A 7,173-nucleotide genomic window follows, 5' to 3' on the forward strand; every position below is an offset into this window, starting at 1 on the left:
AGACCAACCGGCACACTTTTGCAAGCAAACCGTTACATTAGTGAAGTAACCGTCGCCATAGGATATTCTATTGCGACAGTTGTTTTAACCGTAACAATAGTACTACCTGGGACCACGGTTCTTTGCAAAATGGGTATATGGAGACGGTTCAGTTTTCCTCCTAACTTTATCCACTTTTATTTTTATTTTTGTTTTTTCCCTCGTCCTTATTTCACTAAACCCTAGACTTTTTAAAAAAATTTCTAATAGCAAAAGAAATAGAGGTATTGCCTCACTCAGATAAAATATTTCCTAGAACACATCGAAGAAGAACTTTTCTATCTACTGGAACCCATCGAAAATACTCTCTGGACATATCAAAGAATACTCCCCCTTAGAGAAATCCAAGCAAATCTGATGATACCCAATCCCTAGGTGCCGGAGAAGGAGAAGACTCTTAATTTTGTCTTAGCTGCAAAGGTAATATTTATGCAAATGTCCAAAGACTCTTAATTTTTTCTGCAGATTTACGGTAAGATACACTGATTACCTTTGTGTTTTTGATAAAATTAGTAGGTGAAGAGATTTTGGTAGTAGTAGGGGATGGAGAAGCTGCAATTTTGGTGCGATAAGTGCAAACACTTTATCTCCTCATCGTAAAGTTATCATTGAAAAAGCAAAATTCTTATCAAAGGTTAGTACTGTTGTCCGCTTTTCTAAGTAGAGACACTAGAAAATTTCTTCATTTTTCATTTAGTAAATGTATTGAAATGGTTTGGATCCAAATATAAATTTGAATGATTTACTGTAGTTTTATTTTGGATTTTTTATGGGTTTCTTCTTGCTTGTTCAATTTTATGCCTCTAAATAGTAATAGAATTGCTGGGTTAATACCTAATTTATATATATTCCTATGTGGTAAAAGGATTTTGGATGCCTAATTACTGTTCAGATTTTTTAATGGCTGAGATGTATTGTTAAAAAAGACCATTTCTGCATTCTTCTCATGTGGAGATGTATGAATATTTTCCTCCAGGCATTCTTAATCTGAAGTGTATGGACATCAGCTAGAAGTATATAGTCTAAACTGCATACAAAGAATCAAGAAGAGTGTCACCGGTAAAAGGAGGAGGGGTGAATTTCATTATCATCTCAAAGGATTATCTTAAGTACCTTTCAAGAAAAAAGGATTATCAAAATACCAAAAGATGCTAGCTCTAGAATCAGGGAACTGTGTGCACTTAACTGAAGTGCTATGCATTTGAAAAAACAGACAATAAAAATCAAATTGGAAGTAATAGTTTATGACACGTTGTGTTAGAGCAAATTAATTAAAAGATAGTTATTTGCTATAAATAATTATGCTTTTTCCATCTCCATTTCTCTTCCAAGTCTTGCAAAATTTTAAATGAGTTGTATCCAGTCTATAGACATCTCCATTTCTCTTCCAAGTTACTTGCATAATCCTTTGTTGTCTTAATTTTTCAGAAATTCGATCTTCAATTCTGTGACTAGTAATGTGCCTATTGAACTTTTTCCTCCCCCTGTCATAGAACAAGCCCAATGTCCTCAAATAGATCCACAACAAGATTTTAATTTAACCACTGAAATTAAAGGAACTAAGATTTAGATTATTGTACAATATCTTGTACTAATATTTTATGTGTTAAGTTAGTAACTTTTTATTTATTTTAAACAATATAAAGATGCCTTAAGCTTGTAATACCCCAATTTGGTATATGTAATGTAGGTAAGCTGTAGATTCCAGTCACTATAGATGTCTCTAGATCCTTTTGTTGCATATTGAATTTGGAGTTTTATTAAAATAAATGTCGAACTCTAAATAATTCAAAATGTAGAATAGGGTTTTTTAAGTCCAAATATTTGTTGAGTGATTATAACATACTAATTGTCTTTAAGTCTAAACCAAAGGGATTTCCTGGTTCTTATAGTCTTCAACCATCTTATAATTTGACACTTGACAGATTAAAATTTTTTGAGTATCTGCATCATATGTATTGTGCTTAGACAGAAATATCTACATCTTAGGACTTTTAAAATAAGAATTTACTTGGACATCACATGTATTGTGGCTCAGTAGACGGTTCAGAGAAATATATTAAAAGGTAGAGTAAAACTTAAATGAAGGTCGTTGTTAAAGAAGTATGTCTCTGAGTCTTCAAATCAGAAATATAGTAGTACAACACCTTTCTCTTATTCTTTCTAAAAGCAGTATGCTATATTTGTTTTGGTAATAATAATATAGTATCGAGGTATAACTTTGCTTAGCTTGAATATTAATTTTGGTGATTTGACTATATTACATAGGATATCTATGGATAATGGTGATAAAAGTTGCATAAATCTCCTAAGATGGACAGATGAGTATATCCGTGGAATAAATGATTTTCTTGCTAACTTTGCACGAAAAGATTCTTATGCCAGTTTTTATGTAACTAGGCAAAAAAGAAAGAAATCGCTGATACTTTGGATACTCTATCAAGTAAGGACATATTTCTTGCAAATAGTGATTGTAAAAGACATTGCGTACAATAAGTATCATTGAAGCATGCTTGACAAAAATGTTAATTTAAATGAGGATTCTTAGCACCAAAAACACGAGGTCTTCCCAAGTTCTGCTTTATTTCTCTGCCCCCAAAATTTACATCTTTTAAGCAAACTTTTATCACATGGAAGGCACACTTATTTCTTCTCTCAATTTTATCCTTGCCGACATGATTCACAGTAGAAGAATTTCAGCCATTTTTTATCAACAAAGGTTTTCCTTTAATCTTTAGAATGTCTACAATCTCGATACTAATTTGACTCTACTACACAACATATATGTATTGCTTTGTTTTTGTTGTTTTAGCATGTGGTATCCATATCTTTATGTATTGCTCTGGTATCGTGCCTGAAAATGAACTCATATGTCCCTGTAGTTCATCTAAAAGTTTACTAGAGTCAGACTGCTTCTTTGTTTTGAAAGAGTGAAATATGTGGTTTCCATCAATGTTCTGCCATGTACATTTCCCATCAATGTTCTGCCATGTACATGGTTACCGTCGAAAAAATATTCATGTCATTTAAGTTGGATTTAGATCCAACTACTTAGAAGAAATGGACAACACAAGCCTGTCTTGTGTATTCTCTTTATGCACAAAAAGCTTTAGAAGTTTCAATATCGACGTTTCATGTCATTTATCCATTTTAATTTTGATGTTTCATTTCTTCCATTTTGTTCATGAAGATGATAGGAAAACAATGAGTAATTAGCTGATGTCCATTATCACATGCTTACTCCTTTCGATACTCTACTAAGTTTATTTGTTCTTAATTATTAACTCAATTTTATTTACTTAACTCTTTTCTCTTGCATTTGGTTTGTAGGCTGAAATGGAGAGAATACAATTAACTCAAGAAACTGAAGATGACAGTGATTCAGTTGACGCATTTGCGTCATAGGACCTGAGCACCCAAGTCGCGTAAGATTGTATGGTCGAGGGGTTACAAAGACTGTCTTAAAAAAGAAAATGGAAGATGTTGGATCCTCTGTAGATGCTACTGATGCGAGGATGCAACAAAAAAATGGAGGAAATGGAAGAGAGTGCAACAAGGTATGCAGAAAAATTTCAACGCACAGAAAGATGCTATGGAACAAGAAATTACAATGAACGTCGTTGCACAACTTCAATGTCTGAACCCAGATTTGCGACTTGATCCTAACATGCTAATGTTCAGTGCTCGTGCACCTGGAGAAGCTTCCTCTGCACAACAAGCTCCTATTCAACTAATCAATCGTCCATTTGCTGGCAGTAACAATCAAGGTCAGTCCGTACCAAATGTTACACCTCTTCTCTTTCTTCTTCTCCTCCTCTTTCTTGTTCTTCTTCTCTTTTTTTTTACTTTGCCAACGGCACTGTCGCTGCATAATTTTGTGGTTGTCTTGCAGATGCCTTGCCGGTACTTTATCGTTTTTATGGGAGTTTTGGTTGTGTTTTAGAGCTGTTTCGGGGCTAGATGTGGTTCACGATGGTTTTCAGCTGGATTATTGGTTGTGTTTTGGTGTGTTTTTGGGCTGGTTTGGGAAGGAGAGATGGCAGCTGTTTTGCTGCGCTTTTGAGCAGCTTTTCAGCCGCATTTTTGGAGGTTTCTGCTGATATTTTTATGAAGTTTCTAAGTTATTTTTGGGTGGTTTATGGGAGGTTTATATGGCTGTTTTGGTTGTGTTTTATGGGAGTTTTGATTGTGTTTTATGGGAATTTTGGTTGTGTTTTATGGGAATTTTGGTTGTGTTTTGGAGCTGTTTCGGCGTCTATTCTAGATGGGGTTCATGATGTTTTTAGCTGGGTTCTCGGCTGTGTTTTGGTGTGTTTTTGGGCTAGTTTAGGAAGGAGAATTGCAGTTATTTTGCTGCGCTTTTGAGCAGCTTTTCAGCTACATTTTTGGAGGTTTCTACTGATTAATGAGAGGTTAAGGGATGTTGCAAAATATATTGTTATGCTTTTTAGTTTTACATGTCTATATTGGGTGAAATGCCTATGTACTCCCTGTGAAGACAGTTGATAGAAATATTCTAGGAATGTTTGTTATCAGCATTTTGTAACTTTCTTTAACTTTTAAAATGTAAAACTTATGTCAAGATATTTTACTTTAATGGATATTATTAGGTTGTTGGACAATTTGGATTATGAATTATTTCATTCTGATATTTATATAAATTTTACTGTTTTACGATTTATTTACAATAATGGCTATATTTTTGTTTGAATAAAACTATTATTATAGTCTACCAGAACCGTTGCAGTAGATATCATATGGCGTTCCAATAGAAAATGTAAACCGTTGCAACAGGGATACAAACCATCCAAATATGTTCTACAAACCGTTGCAATAGGTAGTTCAAACTGATGCAATAGCTATTTCTTGATTATCGTAGTCCAAACATATCCGTAGCAATAGATAAAAAACAGTTGCAATAGCTTAAAAAAATCGTTGTCATGTCAATAAATAACCGTAACAATAGCTTATATAACCTTTGCGTTAAATGATATGGTAACAGTTATCGACCGTTGCATTAAATGTTATGGTAACGGATTTCAACCGTTGCAGTTGGAAAGAATAATCGTTCCAATAAGGAGAAAAAAAACTGTTACGATAGACGACACTATAGCCAGTGTTATGTGAACCGTTACAAGAACCATTCCTTTAGCTCTATTGGCATGAGGGCTGATGGAACGGGCCCTAAACCGTTGCAATGGCTCTATGGCAACGGTTTACCTATCTGGTGCAACGGTTTTCCTGGCGTTGCCATAGGCCTATTTTCCAGCATTCAGGTGCTCAGATGATTGCAAGGTGAGCTTTCAGAAGCTCAAGACAGCATAGACTACAATACCAGTGTTAGTGTTGCCTTCCGGTTTAGGGATGTATACTGTGTATTGCGACACCTCACGCATTGTCCTGGGTTGTGTATTGATGCAGGAGGGGCGAGTTATTGCATATGCTTCACGTCAGTTGAAACCCATGAGAAAAATTACCTCGTACATGATTTGGAGTTGGCCGTGATAGTTCATGCTCTCAAGATCTGGAGGAATTATGTTTATGGGGGTGTCCTGTGAAGTTTATACAGACCATCATAGCTTGCAACATTTGTTTAAGCAGTGAGATCTTAATTTGAGGTAGTGCAGGTGATTTGAGTTACTGAAGGACTATGATATTACCATCCTTTACCATCTGGGTAAGGCGAATATGGTTGCAGATGCCTTGAGTAGAAAGGTTGAGAGTATGGGTAGTTTGGCATTTATTTCAGCAGAGGAAAGGCCATTGGCTTTGGACATTTCAGTCCTTAGCTAACAGACTTGTGAGGTTGGATATTTCAGAGCCCAGTCGAGTTCTTGAATGTATTGTGGCCCAGTATTCATTATTTGAGCAGATTAAAGCTTGTCAGTACGATGATCCGCACCTTCTGGGTGTTGCCAAGGAGGTTACTATCGGCGAGGATGGTGTTCTGCGACTCCAGGGTCGCTTATGTGTTCCTAATGTTGAAGGCTTGAGGGAGAAAATTCTAGAGGAGGCACACAGTTCTCGGCATTCTATTCATCCCGGTTCTACGAAGATGTATCGCGACCTGAGGCAGCATTATTGGTGGCGGCGGATGAAGAAGGACATAGTTGAGTATGTAGCGAGGTGTCTAAATTGCCAGCAGGTTAAGTACGAGCACCAGAGGCCAGGTGGCGTACTCTAGCAGATGGTTATACCGGAGTGAAAATGGGAGCGGATCACTATGGACTTTGTAGTTGGGCTTCCACGATCATTGAGGAAGTTTGACACCGTTTGGGTCATTGTCGACAGGCTGACCAAGTCGGCACACTTTATTCCGGTTGTGACTACGTACTCTTCAGAGAGATTAGCCCAGATTTACGTTCAGGAGATTGTCCGGTTGCATGTTGTGCCTGTTTCTATCATTTCAAATAGAGGCCCTCAGTTCACTTTGCATTTTTGGAGAGCAGTACAGAGTGGGTTGGGCACCCAGGTAGAGCTCAGCACAACCTTTCATCCACAGACTGACCTGCACTCGGAGCGGACAGTTCAGATTCTGGAGGATATGCTCAAAGCGTGTGTGATTGACTTCGGAGGGAAGTGGGATCTATTCGTACCTTTGGCCGAGTTCTCTTATAAAAACAATTATCAGTCAAGCATCGATATGGCTCCATTTGAGGCGTTATATGATTGGAAATGTCGTTCGCCCATATGGTTTTAGCCCGGCGAGGCTAGGTTATATGGCACTGATTTAGCGAAGGATGCCTTGGAGAAGGTAAAGTTGATTTAGGAGCGGCTTCGCACCGCACAGTACAGACAGAATAGTTACACGAATCAGAAGGCCCATGATTTATCATTTATTGTGGGCGAGAAGGTTCTCTTGAAAGTCTCGCCGATGAAGGGTATCATGAGGTTCGGGAAGAAGGGCAAGTTGAGTCCAAGGTTTATTGGCCCATTTGCGGTGTTGAGGCGAGTTGGTGAGGTTGCTTATTAGATTGCTTTGCCTCCTAGTCTATCGGGAGTTCATCCGGTATTCCATGTGTCTATGCTTCGGAAGTACCATGCCGACACATCGCATGTGTTAGATTACAACATTGTTCAGCTAGATGACAGCTTGGGTTATGAGGAGGAGCTAGTTGCTATTGTTGACAAGCA

The 7,173-nt window shown here is 37.3% G+C and overlaps 1 long non-coding RNA gene across 1 annotated transcript; it reads left to right on the forward strand.

Annotated features, from left to right (window-relative positions):
* Positions 1 to 318: 318 nt before the first annotated feature.
* LOC107786524 (uncharacterized) lies at positions 319 to 4,661 on the forward strand. The gene is made up of 4 exons (XR_001648167.2): positions 319 to 459; positions 553 to 673; positions 3,370 to 3,806; positions 3,932 to 4,661. It is a non-coding gene; the product is annotated as an uncharacterized LOC107786524 (long non-coding RNA).
* Positions 4,662 to 7,173: the final 2,512 nt, after the last annotated feature.

This window comes from Nicotiana tabacum, chromosome 23 (genome assembly GCF_000715075.1).
Source record: "Nicotiana tabacum cultivar K326 chromosome 23, ASM71507v2, whole genome shotgun sequence".
Taxonomy (NCBI): Eukaryota; Viridiplantae; Streptophyta; class Magnoliopsida; order Solanales; family Solanaceae; genus Nicotiana; species Nicotiana tabacum.